Here is a 16,919-nt window from a genome sequence, read left to right as displayed (position 1 = left end):
TCTTTCTTTTTTTAATGTTACTTAGAACCACCCGAAATGAATGATTGATATGTTCAGCATGTGTCTCCCTAACTAGGAGACAAAGTCCATGGGGGTAAGGGGTTTGCCTGTCTTATCCCCTCTTGTAACCCCAGAACCTGGTACATACAACCTGGTGGGTGAGAAAGTGGGGAATGGACTTGGAGGAGTAGGGACAATGATTAATGTCCGCCCCGATATCCAGGAGCAGGAATCATCCCTCACCAGTGAGTTCTGGTCAGATCTGGACTAGGATCTCCCACCAAGGCCTTTTTTAAGAGTACTATCGACTCTTCTTCCCCAGCTAAAGTACACATACTAACCCAAAGGGAGAGGAAAAGTTGGGCAAATGAGGATGGGCTGTTGGCGTGATTTGGAACTTGGCGCTATTTTTCACATGCCCACAACAAACATAACAATTTGAAAACTTCTGTTCAGGATGGTCCTGTTCTCCCCTTAACTGGCCGTGGCATTGTTGATATCAGCCTCAGCCCCAGCTGGAAGCAGAAGAACCCCATGTGGGCCTGGCCTAGCTGGTAAGTTTCTGAATTCAGTGAAGAGAGGTGGCTGGGTGGGGGGAGGACCGAGGTAATTTCCTGCAGAACCCTGGGATTTTTTTTTTCCATAAAAATAAACACAGAAAACTAAAGAAGAAATTCAGTAAGTCCTTTTCATTCCTCATATCCCCACCTTCTTGAGGTCATTCCTTTCCTGTTGTAAGGTGCCCAGCAGGGGCGGCCTGGAAGACACAGGACGTGCCCAGGAATGCTCACAGCGGTGGGTTTCAGCTCTTCTTCTTTTCTGATTTTTACCTGGCCTTCCTTCCCAGGGACAGGCCCCTCCATGGGTACTTGGGGGGCTGCTCTACAAAGAGCCAGGTTCTATTTCTGTTTGTAATTGAAGGCTGGCGTGCAACCCAAAGGCAGGAGATATTAATCACCACAAATGGATGTAGATTGCCCCTCTGAGCTTTGTAAATTCCACACCACCTCTTGTTCACTGCCGTGGGCCTCGGTTTACGGCATGCCCTGCCAGAAACGAAAACCTTTCATCAGTGGAGGAGCGGGGCCTGGCTGGTGCTGTGTTTGGGCTACAGAACTGAGGTGGAAAGTGTTATTTTAGGGTGTTGCCAAGAGCCAGGGATGTGATTTGAGCAGCAAACTCAATTATACTCACCTTTTCGCTTTTGGGAGACAAGAAATAACATTTAGGCCACAATTTATCCTGTTGATATTTTATTTATTTATTTATTTGGGTCAGGAGAGGTAATTTAAGTTAAATTCATTCAGTCAGTGGACTTTGAGTTATGGGAAGAAGAAAAATAAACTTTCTGTTACCAGAGGGATTTTGTGTGCAAACACACACAGATGCATGCGTGCGCATGCAAACACACACACACACACACACACACACCTACAACAGGTCAAACAGGCATACATAGTCATTTAGGATGAAAACTCACTCTGTAAGCTGCCAGAGGAAGTTATTTAAAAATAATAGGAACAATTTAAATATAAATCTTCAAACATTTTCCCACAAGATAAAATCAAAGCATAACAAAGTAGTACTATATGTGGCTAGAACGGTCTGGAAATTTTGCCTTTAGCTCCACAGGTTGTTTATGAGGACCTCCTGTAGGCCAGGTCCTGTGTAGGCAGTTTCTACTGAGAGTGAAGAATATGGACCCAAACTAGCTCAGCTTACATCCTGGGGGCAGGACAAGGACATGTATTGGATGTTACAAGAGGGGTTGGCAGCGGGAGGCAAGTGAACTGAGGAGAAGCTTATAGGGAGAATGACCAGAAGTTGCTTGAACCACTAGAGTGAGGGAGAAAAATGGATGCCGACAAGGTATCACCAGCTGATGAGAAAAATTACAATATTCAAAAACAAGCATTTCTTTGAATGAATGAATGAATGAATGATGCTAAGGTGGTGGAATGGGACACCCAGCTAGTGGCCTGGCCTGCTGGGACAGACCACTTTCTGAGAGCAAGACAAGGCCATCACCTCACAAACAACATGACTTCCCAGAAAGAATCCATGCAGACCTGTGGTTCTAGGACATTTCTCTAACTACTCATCAACGTGTTCTTCCTGGCCATTAAAAGAAATGTAAAAAAATGGGGTTGGGGGAATGAAATATAGAAACCTCAAACTTAGAAATGCTTTGGCTGGAGGAATCTTGTGGGTAAGCACAAAGTCACAGCTGAGCAACTACATGTCACGTCATGTGTGCATACGAGAAACAACGTTCCTGAAAAGCGAGCGAAATCATGGGCTGGCAAGGTCTGAGTTGTAGGAATTCATTTCTTGCGTCCAGTACAGGCTTTAGGCTTGAGTTATGCGGACAGCCTCATCTGATCTGACAACTTAGCTTGTCACCATCTGAAGGAGACAGCCTGATGTTGGAGGGTTTTGTGACTTGGTATTCTCCCGATCTTTTTCTTCTGTGTTTTCTACTCATTGTGAGTTGGCAAACCATCGATGCAGTATCAGTTTCCTTTGGCTGCTGTAACAAATTACCACAAACGTGGTGACTTAAAAACAACAGAAATGTATTCTCTCATAGTTCTGGAAGTGGGAAGTCTAAAATCAAGGTGTCGGCAGGACCCCCGTCCCTGTGGAGACTCTAGGAGAGAATCCATCCCTTGCCTCTTCCAGCTACCGGTGGCTGGTGGCTGCCCGGCCATCCTTAGCCATCCTTGGCGCTCCTGGGCTTGTAGCCACGTCACTCCAATCCTTGGCTTCCCATCACCTGCTTCTCTGTCTCTCTCTTCGGGGGGGTCTGTTAGAAGGACACTTGTCATTGGATTTAGGGTTCAGCCAGACAATCCAGGATGATCTCATCTCAAGATTTTTAATAACATCTGCAAAGACCCTTTTTTTTTTTTTTTTCAAATCAGGTCACAGTTGCAGGTTCTGGGGGTCAGGGAGGACACAGACACACCTGAGGGCCACCATTTAGGGCACTACGTACACTACCACCGAGGTATGCACACCTACATACATGTCCCTGGTTCTGCTAAGCCTTCAAAGGAGGCTGACTTTGAGGGGATTCTGCAAGAAGCTGGAGGGAACACGATGCAGCAAAGGTCCTCAAGAGATGGAAGGAGAACAGTGGTTCCAAATTCGAACAGCAAGACCGGGGCCACACTTTAAAGTGCATTTCGGGGCGCCTGGGTGGCTCAGTTGGTTGAGCGATTGCCTTCGGCTCAGGTCATGATCCTGGAGTCCCGGGATCGAGTCCCGCATCAGGCTCCCTGCTCGGCGGGGAGTCTGCTTCTCCCTCTGACCCTCCCCCCTCTCATGTGCTCTCTCTCTCTCTCATTCTCGCTCTCTCAAATGAATAAATAAATAAATAAAATCTTTAAAAAAAAAAATAAAGTGCATTTCGGCTTTTCGCCCAGGCTTCCCCCATGACTCTTCTAACCCTTCCAGTGTCTGTCTGCTAAAAATCAGAACTACCCCAGCTAAATTGAAATCCACGGTCACTTGACCATGAAACCATTTCAAGTCTGCCTGCGGAAACCGTCCTCCCCCCCATCCCCCATTCCAGTTCTGTAGAGGCAAAGATCTAGCAGCTTGGGTGTTTGTAAAATGTCAGAGGCTTCCTTTTTCTCCAGAAGAGGTGTGTAGCTGGGGGTGAGTGAAGACACTTCACTGCATTAGGTATTTTACGCTAAAGAGAAGATGATAGAAGAATTAATTACAGTTTAACAATAATAATAAAAAGCAAAACAAGAGATTGAAATAAAATAGCCAAGGGAACAAATGTGTTTCCCGGAAGAATGGTGCCTATTCACCGTGGAAAATTTATATGTAGAGTAAATGCTGGGAATTGGAACACAGAAGAGGCCATCAAAGGCCTGAGGAGGCTCCAGTGAGCTGGGGCTGCTTTTCATTGAATTGTCTCATTAGCTGGCTGGAGGTATAAATAAATTCCTCCGGTGTCTTTGTTGTCTGACAAGATGGAAAGCAGGATGAGTCTTGGCGGGGCAGGGGGCGGGGGATTTGGGGAAAGGGAGGGTGACCCTGACGGCCCTTGGAGCCAAGGGAAGGGCTGGGAAGGAGTCTGCAGAGGGGAAGAAGAAGCAGGGATGAAGGTGTCTGCTTCCATTCATGGCAGAGGCAACCAGCGGTGGGCTGCAGGGAGGGTCAGGGAGGGGCCGGGGTTCCCAGAGCACAGAGGCTTTGTTCTGAGGCCAGACGCCTGGCTTTATCAGGGCAAACCCCACTTTACATCCCCGCAGCTTACACTGGGAGCAATGCTCCGGAGCCACAAAGCCTTCCCCAGGGTGCACTGAGCCACCCGCTTCATCACAGCACCCTCCACAGACTGCCAAGCTGTGAGCCCTCGTAGGGGGCATCACAAGCAACTCGCCGTGAATGGAAGCGCCAACATTTGTGACCAATTCATATTTTAAGATGGAAGAGGCTTCTGGCAGTCCTGGTAACATGGTTGCTTTTTTATCCCTCACTGAGATAGAAGTCACAGGCTATACGACGTGAGTCAAGGGATTGTGCAACTATTACCACGATGGATTGAGAACACTTTCTTCGCCCCAAAATGAAACGCCGTACCCACTAGCGGTCACTCTCCATTTCCTCCCACACTCCCTAGCCCGAGGCAGCCACTAATCTCTTTTCTGTCTCTATAGACTTGCCTATTCTGGACATTTTGTAGAAATGGAGTTATATTTGTTCTTTTGTGTCTGGCTCATTTCACTCAGCATGATGTCTTCAAAGTTCCTCCATGTTGTAGAATGAGTTAGCATTTCCTTTCTTTTTAAGGCTAAATAATATTCCCTTGTATGTATATACCACGTTTTGTTTAGCCATTCATCTGTTAATGCGCCGTTGGGTAGTTTCCACCTTTTAGCTATTATGAATAATGCTGCTATAAGGGTTCATGTATCAATTTTTGTGCAGACACGTGTTTTCTTCTCTCTTGGGCATATAACCCAGAAGTAGAACTGCTGGGTCATATGGTAACGCTATATGTGGCATTGTTTTGCAAATTGGCAGCAGCGTAATTTTTGAACTCCTCAATCACCTCCATAAAAACAGACAGAACGGTGAGGATAGCAAAACAGAAAGCTCACAAACATCGATAACAGTGGTTCTGAAAGTGGGATCTCCAAACCAGAAATGTCCGGACCACCTGAGAACGTGCTGGAAGTGTGGATCTCAGGGCCCACCCTAGATCTCTGCACCTGAGCTTTAACAAGCCCTCCAGGCGACTCTGGTGATGCCACTTCTAAAGTTTAAGAACCACTGATCTACAACAAAACTAGGTGATGAGGTATCATAACAGACTCCAAAGTATGAGAAGGTGGGTACAAGCTACAAGGCCATATGATTTTGGCAAATCATGAGAGGAAGGGGAGAAGAGCGAATGGACTCCAGTAGCCCTGAGAGCCAGAGAACCCCAAATTGGCTTTGGGAATTTTGGGAGCCCAACCTGGGAACGCCAGCCGAAGGCTGGAGGGAGTTTCAAAGTCTCCCATTTGCAGGTGAGGGCAAGGAGATCCCAGGAGGCAGAAGGAGCTGGTATACTCTGGGCTTTCTGAACATTTTTAAACTAACCAAACTTTGTTGTAGGGTAAAGTTCTGTGCTGAAAAGTACCTGCTGGGAGCAGAATTTAAATTGAGCATCACAGGGACCAAAAAAGAGAGAGAGAGAGAGAGAGAAGATTCAGATAAAGATGGGAGAGAAGAGCAGTAATGACACAACTCAGAAAATACTTGGAGAGACATATACATATCTAATCATTCTTTGAAAGTTGTGGGAGGAAAACTTTCAGGGTAGGGAATCTGGGACAGTTATCCCAGCCTACCTTTCCCTCCTAAAAGTACAAAAAATTCTTCTCATTAAAGTGAGCAACAGCAAATGATCGTGAGTAAATCCCATGCCAAGTCACTACAAGAGAAAGGAAAATAAGGGGCAGAATACTGTCTCTGGAGATAATGAAGGCCTGCTAGAAAGACATGCCCGCAAAGGAGATAAAACTTGTAACTAATATATTAAATGAACGGAAATAAATTAAGAAAAATTATGTTATAAAAGAGCAGCACTAATAAGATTAGATTCTAATAAGCTTAGATAAACTAAGAATTGAGGTAATTGAGAAAAGAAAGATTGGAAAAAGAAGTGACAGAACTCAGAAAAGAATAAGAAAGAAGAAAGCATAATTTGGTAAATGAAGATGAAAACGGAAGGGATGTGTTCCAACTATCTACTGCTACATAATGAATTCCCTCCAAATTTCATGGAACAAAGCAACCAATGTACGGGCTTGTGGGTCCCAGCCTTAGCTGGGATGACCTGAATGGCTGTCTGTGGAGGCAGCCGGGAGTAGGAGGTCTACATCTAAGGTGGTTTCTTCAGTTACATGTCTGGTGCTTGGGCTTGGATGGCCGCAGGGCAGCTAGGCCTGGGGACTGGAGTGCAGACAGGTGGCCTATGGGCATAGCGTTCTTAGGTTAGTCAGGCTTCATACATAGAGGCTCAAGTTACGAAGAGTGCATGTTCCAAAGACCAAGGCAGACCAACTTGGCCTTTTCTGACCTAGCTTTGGATGTCACATAGCATCACTTTGGCCCTGCTGTATTAGTCAAAGCTGTCCCAGGCCCACCCAGATGTAAAGGGAGGGGACGTAGATTCTATCTCTTGTTGGAAGGAGTGTCAAGGAATTTGGGTCGATTTTTCTCAGCTTTGTTAAAGTGTAATTTGCATAAAATTCATTCATTAAAATTGTGCAGTTTGATGACTTAAGTAATTATATACAGTCTTATAACCAGCAGCACAGTCAGGATATAGGACAATTCCCTCTCCTGAAAGTGTTTCTCGTGTCTCTCTGTGGCCACGTTTTAAAACCACCACAGAACTTAAATATGAAAGAACACCAGTTGCAAAGCATAAAAAAATTTTTTTAAATAAAAGAGAGAAGTGAGGGCGCCTGGGTGGCTCAGTTGGTTAAGCGACTGCCTTCGGCTCAGGTCATGATCCTGGAGTCCCGGGATCGAGTCCCGCATCGGGCTCCCTGCTCGGCAGGGAGCCTGCTTCTCCCTCTCACCCTCCCCCCTCTCATGTGCTCTCTCTCTCTCTCATTCTGTCTCAAATAAATGGATAAAATCTTTAAAAAAAATAAAAAAATAATAAAAATAAATAAAAGAAGTGAAAAGTGATTCAAAGAAAATGGTACACACACATGCACGCACACACATGTGCACACACATACACACACATGTGCGCTCATGCACACACGCATGGAAAAGATGAACCAAAGCATGTGGAATAGAAACCCTGAAAATGGGAGTGCCTGGGTGGCTCAGTCGTTAAACATCTGCCTTTGGCTCGGGTCATGGTCCCGGGGTCTTGGGATCGAGCCAGGGATCGGCCTCCCTGCTTAGCTGGAAGCCTGCTTCTCCCTCTCCCCCTGCTTGTGTTCCCTCTCTCGCTGTGTCTCTCTCTGTCAAATAAATAAATAAAATCTTAAAAAAAAAAAAAAAAAAGAAACCCTGAAAATGAAAACCAAAGCAACAGAATAAAACAAATACAAAAACATTTAAACTAAATTTTTCTTTTCTGAATAGAACTTTACAGTGAAAGGTACTTTCATATCTGGGAAAATCAACCTACAACAGCCAATATTCTAGTAAAACTAGCGGACTTCAAAGAAAAAGAAAAAAAAATTGCCAGGAAGACCAAGTCACTTATAAGGGAAAGAAAATCAGATTTCCATCAGACTTTGGACACAACACTTTATGCCAGAGGACACTGAAACCACATATTTACTCAAGGAAAGAAACTGTGAGACGAGAATTTTCTAGCAAACTGACCGTCAACTATAAAGGCACAGACGCTCTTGTTACGAACACACAAAAAACTTAGGCAATACTGTCCCATGAGTCCTTCCTGAGGAATCTGCTAGAGAATGAGTTTCAAAAAACCAAAGTGGGGCGCCTGGGTGGCTCAGTTGGTTAAGCGACTGCCTTCGGCTCAGGTCATGATCCTGGAGTCCCGGGATCGAGTCCCGCATCAGGCTCCCTGCTCGGCAGGGAGTCTCCTTCTCCCTCTGACCCTCCTCCCTCTCATGCTCTCTGTCTCTCATTCTCTCTGTCTCAAATAAATAAATAAAATCTTTAAAAAAAAAAAAAAAACACCAAAGTGACTAGAGAGGTATCAGCATGAAGGCTGGTGGTGAGCACTGAGGATATAATTCCCTGCAGAATTAAGACTAAATGATGGCTCTTAGGAAGAAAGAATAGTACGAATGGCTTTACTTTCTAACAGTGGAAACAGAATACCTCTGCCCCAGATTGGGGGGGGGGCGGTGGGGAGATGGGGAAAGCATATGAAAAGTTCAATAAGCTTGCAGATTGTCTTATGGATTTCAACTGGGAGTAAAGGGGTATCACCTCAAATTAGATGCTGAGGAGATGGCCTGCAGAAAGAGGAAGTTTCTAGATAATTTCAGTCTTGCTTATGGCGGGGGGGAGCCAATAGACAATAGGCAGGAAAGGAAGAGACTCAGAGGGTAAATTTCCGAATTGGTTTAAAGGGAACCATCATAGAACAAAAATACAAACTTGCCTAAATTCAGAAGATATACCCTTCAATACAGAAGATATCATATACAATAAGCCAGAAAGACAAATATTATATTTCTAAAAGATATACTTAAAATATAAACTAATATGATAAGACTCGAGCCAACAGATCAATAATGTCAACAGGTGTGACGTGATTTTGTGGTTTTGATTTGCAAATCAAATCAAAGTGATATTGAGCACCTACTTTCTCATGTACCTGTTGGCCCTTTGCTTTCTTTGGAAAAAATGCCTATTCAATTCTTCTGCCCATTTTTTAAAAAGATTTATTTATTTATTTGAGGAAGAAAGCACGTGCAAGCAAGGGGGAGGGGCAGAGGGAGAGAGAGAATCTCAAGCGGACTGCCCACCAAGCGAGGAGCTAGACTCGGGGCTTGACCCCACAACCCATGAGATCATCACCTGAGCCTAAATCACGAGTCACACGCTCAACTGACTGAGCCACCCAGGCACCCTTCTGGCCATTTTTAAAATCAGACTTTTCGTTGCTATGGAGTGGTATGACTTCTTCATTTGGGGGGATATTAACCCTTTAATGGATATATGATTTGCAAATATCTTCTCCCATTGCATAGGTCACCCTTTCATTTTGTTGCAGGTTTCCTTTGCTGTGCAGAAGGCTTTTAGTTTGATATAGGCTCACTCTACTTTTATTTATGTTTGAAATCTTTCATAATAAAAAGTAAATATTTATATGTGTGTGTAAAAAATAAAATTGAAGATTCTCCATAACGGCATTCAGATCTGTTTTCTTGGGCGTAAAAGGAAGTATCCCCAAGATTATGCATGACACACAGCTATGCCATACATGTGACTGCCATCTGTTGTGTGTGAGAGATCCCTGTTCCTTTGCCATCTGATTTTTTCCCCACATGCACTATATTGCAGATGTATTTCCATTTCTGCATATAGAGATCTACCTCACAATTTTAATGGCTACATAGCCTTCCACTGTCTGTGTCATAATTATTTTAATTACTCCCCTATTGATTGATATTTGGGTTGTTTCCAAATGTTCATTAATTAAACAACGGTTGTGATGAACATTCTTCCTCATACATCCTTTCACATCATGTGGTTATTTCCTTAGGATAAGTTCCAAGAAGTGGAACTGCTGGGTTAAACAGTCATTAGAGATCTGAAAAGCAGATCTTTGAAAAGATGGGGCCCACCGCACCAGAGCTGGCCTGGCGCCAAGGAGCCCTGTGGTTTGCTCTAGACCCCAGGACTCTGGTTCTGTGGCCACAGGAAGCTGAGCTCCCTCACTCTAGGCAGAAAATATTCTCCACTGCAGATTCTGACTCAGGAGGTCTACAGTGGAGTCCAGGAACATGAGTTTTTAAATAAACTTCTGGCCTGATGCTGAGTAGGTGGTCTAAGATCACACAGGTAAATAAACATTTATCAACTCTGTCTGCTCATCAGCATTTCCTGAGAAGCTCTGAAAAGTACTTGGGCCTGGTTGTAATCCTGGGAAATGTCCTTTTCCGTGGATCTGAGTTACAACCGGTATGTGAATATACTCACTACGTGGACACAAACACGGGATCATATTATAACATGCGCTGAGATTTTCCTTTGCGCAGTCTTACTATTTTTTCCCCTTGTTCTATGTGTGCTTGCCTCCTTCCTTGTGCTCTCCTCTCCAGTTTCACCTCACCCCCTTCCCAGGCAACCTGTGTTCATTACCTAGTTGTTAAACTTCCTTGTTAACCTGGTTTTCTCCATGCTAATTTAACATATACAAAAATACTCTGCCTTATATATGCATATCAGCCAGGTTCCTAGTTAGCAAGCAGAAGAAACCAATTCTGGCTGGTAGAAGCAGAAAGGAAGTCTCTGACAAAGACACTGGGTAGTTCACAGATTCTCTTGTGTGGTTTGGAAAAATGGCATGAAGTTTGTCCCCTCAGGGCCACTGTCTCCAAATCATGTGCAGGGCCCATCCCGTGAGCACACTGTTGGTGCAGCCAGGCCCCGGGACACTGACCCGGGGGGGCAAACGCTTCTCCGCCCACAGCAGAAAGTGCCACGGCGGACGGACGTCAGCCTTCTTGGGAGGGTAAATGGGTATTAATTAGGTGTTCTTCATCTCACATTCACACTGGGTTATAGATCCGATTGTGTTCTGACTCTTGATTTAACGCTTACCAGCCTCCCTCGAACGTGCTATGATTGTCTGCTCCCAGTTTTGCTTGTCTCTCAGTTCCTTGTGTTGTGCTGACACTGGGATCCTCAGGCTCTTTAAGGCCCGAGTTCTGAGGATGACTGGGAGGACCACCTTCTACCAACTCCATGTGGCCTCCCAAGCTGTGGCATGCACCTACCATGGGCTCTGCAAGAGACTGGCATGCCGTGTAGGGTACCAGAGGGCACCTGAGCCTTGTGTGCCAGGAAGAGCAGGTGGGCTTATCAGGAGCTCCCTGATCTGGGAAGAATGAACCAGGCTTGAAGAATGGACCAGAGCGCACCCTGGCTCCAAAGTCTTAGCGACCGTGGCATTGGCCCCCTTTTTCTGCAGTTACTGCTTTGAGGCATGCAAGGATCTATGGGTGTTAGATCTTCATTCTTGCTAGCTGGTCTTCCTTATTCTAGTGATAATATAGGTCATGGACATTGACCTGCACACGGGTGGCCTTTCTTTCTTTTTTTTTTTTTTTTTTTTGATTATTTATTTATTTATTTATTTGACAGAGAGAGAGCGAGAGCAGGAACACAAGCAGGGGGAGTGGGAGAGGGAGAAGCAGGCTTCCCGCCGAGCAGGGAGCCCGATGCGGGGCTCAATCCCAGGACTCTGGGATCATGACCCAAGCTGAAGGCAGTCGCTTAACCGACTGAGCCACCCAGGCGCCCTTTTTTTTTTTTTTTTGGACGGGTGGCCTTTCTGAATCAGCCGCAGAGGGGCTGAGAGGTGGGCCGAGAGGGAACAGATTTCAGGCAACAACAGTCAGAAGGAGAAAATCCTAGAAAAGAGACATCTCACATTTCGGAGCCTGCTTGGGAAGTCCTCTGGGATAATTCTTCGCAGAGGGTGGAGAGGAGAGTATTTCCATGAAAAGAATGTTAACAACCAAGTCCAAGTTCCTTATATTGTGTTTGGGAACACAGAGGCATTGTGTTGGGTCCTCCAGGAAGCAAACAGCAATAGAGTTAGAATTATAAGAGATTCTTGGGAGGATGCCTGTGAAGAATGAAGGGGGAGAGGAAGCAGGAGGAGGCAGGAAAGACTTCAGATTGCCAAGCAGGTGTGACACCGTGGAATGAGAGGGGCGGAGGAAGCAGCAGGTGGGAAGGGCCCCAGCCTGCGGACCAGCTTTGAGAAAGCTGTCAGCCCAGTGGGGATCTCTAGCACCAAGAGGACTTCTACATGGGACAGAAAGGGCAGGAATCCGTCCCCCCGGCTATGCTCAGTCATTGTGAGGGGACTTTCCTGGGGAAGAGCACCAGCTTGGGGCACGTGCAGCTGTGAATCCTCAAAGCACTTCAGTCAGAGGCAGCTAGCTTCCTGCACTCCTCATAGGGATATCAAGTTCTTTCTGGAAGGGAGATCTAAGTGGCACGCCTCCGTGGCGGCCACGACAGGTTTTAGGACCATATCCATCAACACACAGAAAAATATAGAAAGAAAAAAGTGCTGTTAGCCCACTTTATGTTGATTTTCTAGATGTAATGAAGAAAAATATATTACTTAAAATCTATATTAAATATATAATATGTATGAATACATATTAACTCTACATACCATTTTAAACCTTTTTCCACTAAAAATATATTATGAACATGTTCGTTTTCTCTTTTGATTTACACAAGTCTATATATTTCCTAATGTCGGATAGCGCTCCTTTGTACAGATGTGCCGTAATCTGAGCGGTTTTCCTACGGATCGGATGTTTCAAGTTCTTTATCACTCACACGGCATGGCAATGACAATGCTGGTACACATGTTCCACTCTCGGAGGCCTCCAGGGACTCCAGCTTGCCTCGCTGACTCTCTCGGATGCTGCATCGTCTTGACAGTTAGGATGTAGTCCCACCCTGGAGTCCCCCTGAAGTGTCGCCAAGGATGCAAGGGTGCAAACAGAAGGACCCCAAGAGAAAGCCAACTGTGCCAGGTGGCTCTTTGGGCCCCTGTGGGACCAAGAGCTGGGTCCAGCATCATGGCTCTGGGAAACCAGATTCCTTTCCTTCTGGTGCATCCCTGCCAGGGATCATGGCCCTGTGGGGCTGTTTATTTTGTTTCGTTGTCTTGTTTTCCATCCACCTGCTGCTTTCAGAGATTTAGTCCCCCCAGTTCCAGCAAGGAGAATTAAGGGACGAAAGTCCTCAGAGAGGGCAGAGTTACATTCTTGTAAGAGTGGCTTACCCCAGCCTTCACCTGGGAACACTCTCTATCCACGCCCAGCATGAACCATCACAGTGATCTGCAGTTTCCATGGTGATTTGCAGGGCTAGCTCCTATGCGCAGCCCCAAAGATGGCAGTTCTGTCCCTCAAACCCTCTCAGGCACCAGGCCAGGACCCGGCCGAGGCACCAGCAAAGAGGTTGGCAGTGGGGTGCCCCTGAAGTCAGAAGATGAGAAGCCAAAGGGAACTAGAAAGAGGACACAAAGCTGACTCTGGTGTTCGTTGTCTTTGTACGAATGGACTGAACTTGCGTATCAAGCTCCATTCTACTGCACTTACGGTTTCTGTCTTGATCATTTCAGGAGGCTTCCCCTCCCCTTCTCCCTGGTGTTGGAACTAAGTTCTTGGGCTTATGTAGTGTCTAGCGGGAGAGTTCTTACCAGTTCGAAGGCTTTGTTGTACATCCAGCCGACATCTGCGGAGCTGAACATCACCCCTGCTGACCCCGCACAGATGTCCGCCAAGACTCGTACACCCCCCATCTGCTGGGCCGGCCACGTGCATGCTGGTCACTCCGCATCCTTCTCCGCCTGCTTTCCTGGGTTCTCTAAGGTTTCTGCTTTAAACATGGACTGCTTTTGAAATTAGGAGGGGACAGATTATTAAAATATGGTCATTTAAATGTATCTTTACTGTATTGCTACAGTATATTTACTATATATTGCTCTATGTTGCTTTTCTGTCTTCAAAGTGTGGTTTTGGGTTAGGAAATGGACAGGGTTTGGAGCAAGCTCTGGATAAAGTTTGCCACTTGAAAACAAAACTAGGACAATTCAACCTATAATCAATGCAAAGCAAGCCTGCCTGAAGATCTGTTTATCAGCTTGTTGCTGGGGATTCTTGGGTGACAATCTGGCTTCATGGGGGAGCCCTGGACTTATGTGCAGGAAGGTGTGACCAGAATGTGACTGGGAGCACAAAGCTGCCCCGCTCTGTGGCTTTATGGCCTCCTGGCCAAAGCAGGGCTGTGTCATAGGGCAATGAACCAAATGCAGGCTGGATCAGAGGAGCATGCCACCTTCCAGGAGAACACTGACTACAAATATGTAAATATACATCTCTCCTTCCACTCCCTCCAAATGGAGATTTGGTAAAAACACTTTTGTTTTATGTCTCTGACATTGTCCAGAAGAGAGGATAATCTGACCAGCCTGCATAAATGTTCTGGTTCCGTTGGCTGGTCCTGGTGTGGAAATGGGTCTTTAACTGATGGAGTGTGATGATAACACTGTCCATTAAGATAAGCCCATCTGCTACAGACCTTTCTAGAAAGCATATGGCAATTTGTATGAAGAGCCTTTAAAAGGTCCATACCCTTTGATCTAGCAACTCTTCTTCCAATAATTGTCAGAAACTCAAACACAGATTTATGCACGATGGTGCACATTATGGTGTTACCCAAAGTGGTAACAAATGGAAATAATCTCGATGTTCGACAATAAGGGAAGGAGGTCAAGTAAGTCATGTGTACCCATACCTTGACCTAATAGGAAGCCATTAAAAATGATTTTCAAAGACTTTTATTGGGGATGGGAAATGTTCACGGTATAGCAAGTTTAAGAATTAGGATTCAGAGCAGAGGATATGGTATTACTTTCATTTTATAAAACTATTCCATATATATTCCTAAGTAAAACACTATAAAAATATCTATCAAGTCTTTAGGTATTTATAGCTGGTGATTTCTAGTTTCTTCTATGTATCCCCCACCAGAGAGACAGCTTTTCTGTTTGTTTGTTTGTTTATAAAAATATTTGAATCTTATTTGTTATTTTACCAAGTTCACCAATTTATCTTACGACAGCAATTTGGAATTCAAAGATGTCATAGAGAAAGCACATACCTGGCTCGCTGCGGACTTTACACAAGTTACTTGACTCTCTCCCTGAGTTCCCTCATCTATATAGTGGGAATAAAAATATTTACCTCCCGTGGCTATTGTGATTACTTAACAAGATCATGACTATAAAGTGATGAGCATGTAGTAAGTGATCAATAAATGTTAGATTTTTCCCTGCCCACTCCTACTTCAATTTTATCATTAGGAAGTAATAAAAAGAACATGAATATTTAGATCTATGTACCATTATATTACTCATTATAAATTAATTGAATGGCCTACTGGTTGTGGTTTTTAAAAGCATATGCTTCAAAAAGGAGGAAAATCCCTGTGCTTGAGGAAGATGGTGTGTAACCAGGGGAGGCTTCAGAGAGAATGCAGACGTTCTTAACTACTATTTTCATTTGTCTCCCTATCAGGAAGAAACGCCATGTAACCAGAGGAAATGGAAGGTCAAGATTGGAGAGCGCATAGGAGAAAGCTACCTTAACCAAATATGTGAATTGGACTCTGTCCCTTCTGCCTGAGATGTGAAGACAAAAGTTACATTCCAAAGGAGGTCATTGTTCAAACATTGCACAGTGTCTCTGACCCACTTGGATTTCTCTGGGACCCTTGAAAGCCACAGTGAGAGCACTGAGGGTTGAGAAGGGAGAGGATTGGGGAGGAAGAGGCCTTTAAAAAAAAAAAAGATTTTATTTATTTATTATTTGAGAGCAGGAGAGTGTGCGTGCGTGCGTGCGGGGAGGAGCGGAGGGAGAGGGAGAGAATCTTAAGCAGACTCCCCAGTGAGCACAGAGCCAGACTCCAGGCTCAATCTCAGGACCCTGAGATCATGACTTGATCCCCTGATCCGAAATCAAGAGTTGGTAGCTCAACCACCCCAGCCATCCAGGTGCCCGTGGGGAGGAAGAGGCCTTTGGAGGGAAGGATCTGCATCTGTGGGGTACTTGCCCTTCACTGAGAGACACAGAGACAGGGCGAGGCTTCAAAGGAGAGCAGGTGGGGAGTGGAGGCTGAGGATAGGCCACGGGAAATTGGAATTTGATACCTGCCTCAAAAAAAATCTAAAAAATGAGGGGCGCCTGGGTGGCTCAGTCGGTTAAGCGACTGCCTTCAGCTCGGGTCGTGATCCTGGGGTCCCCGGATCGAGTCCCGCATTGGGCTCCCTGCTCGGCAGGGAGCCTGCTTCTCCCTCTGACCCTCCTCCATCTCGTGCTCTCTGTCTGTCATTCTCTCTCACAAATAAATAAATAAAATCTTAAAAAAAAAAAATCTAAAAAATGAGAAGGCTTGAAACACTTGCCAGGCCCAGAGAGTGAAGAGCCATTTTACAAAAATGGCAGCTAAGAACACGCTTTCCTACTGCCCCGCCCCAGAGGATTCACAAGTCCAGGTCTGCAGCTGAGGTCCGGTGGAAAAAGTTAAAAAAAAAGAAGAAACCCAACGCACTTTCACCAGCCACAAGCTTTCTGCCTGCAGTAGGCTCAGGCTGATTCGGAAGATTTAACTTTAAACAAAGCTTAAGTTCTGATCCTTATCTGGGAGTCGATTTCTAATACCTAAACAAAGACTCTATTTGGTGACTTAAGGTGATTATAGAATTTTATTTATCCTGAGTGATGAGAAAAGTCACAGGACTGATGAATTTCCATCCACAAACATCAAAAGGACATGGCTCACTGAATTAACTTTAAAGGAACAAATGGAGGTAAAATAAAGTTGTTTTCAGCTTACATGCCCGAAATTCACTTACACCAAATATACTACCACGCTTGCATTGTTACTGAGTTTAAGTCAGCTGGTCCAGACAGATGACCTCCCACACGACCACACGGGTCATCTGTAAAATCTTTGAGACATCCTAGAAAACTGGAGAGAGCAGCCAAAAGGATGATATTGAGAAATGTCCCGATTTTAAAATAGAGTGATAGATGAAATTTACCATTTGATTGACAAGCACCACCAGTACCAACTGAAGTCTAGAAAGGATTATTAAACAGATGGTTTTCTGAGAATTTTAAAAAGAAAGTGATGTTGGC

This window comes from Mirounga leonina, unplaced genomic scaffold (genome assembly GCF_011800145.1).
Source record: "Mirounga leonina isolate KUSES-001 unplaced genomic scaffold, KU_Mleo_1.0 Mir_91, whole genome shotgun sequence".
NCBI lineage: Eukaryota > Metazoa > Chordata > Mammalia > Carnivora > Phocidae > Mirounga > Mirounga leonina.
The sequence above is the reverse complement of the archived record's forward strand: the minus strand, read 5'-3'. Positions refer to the sequence as shown.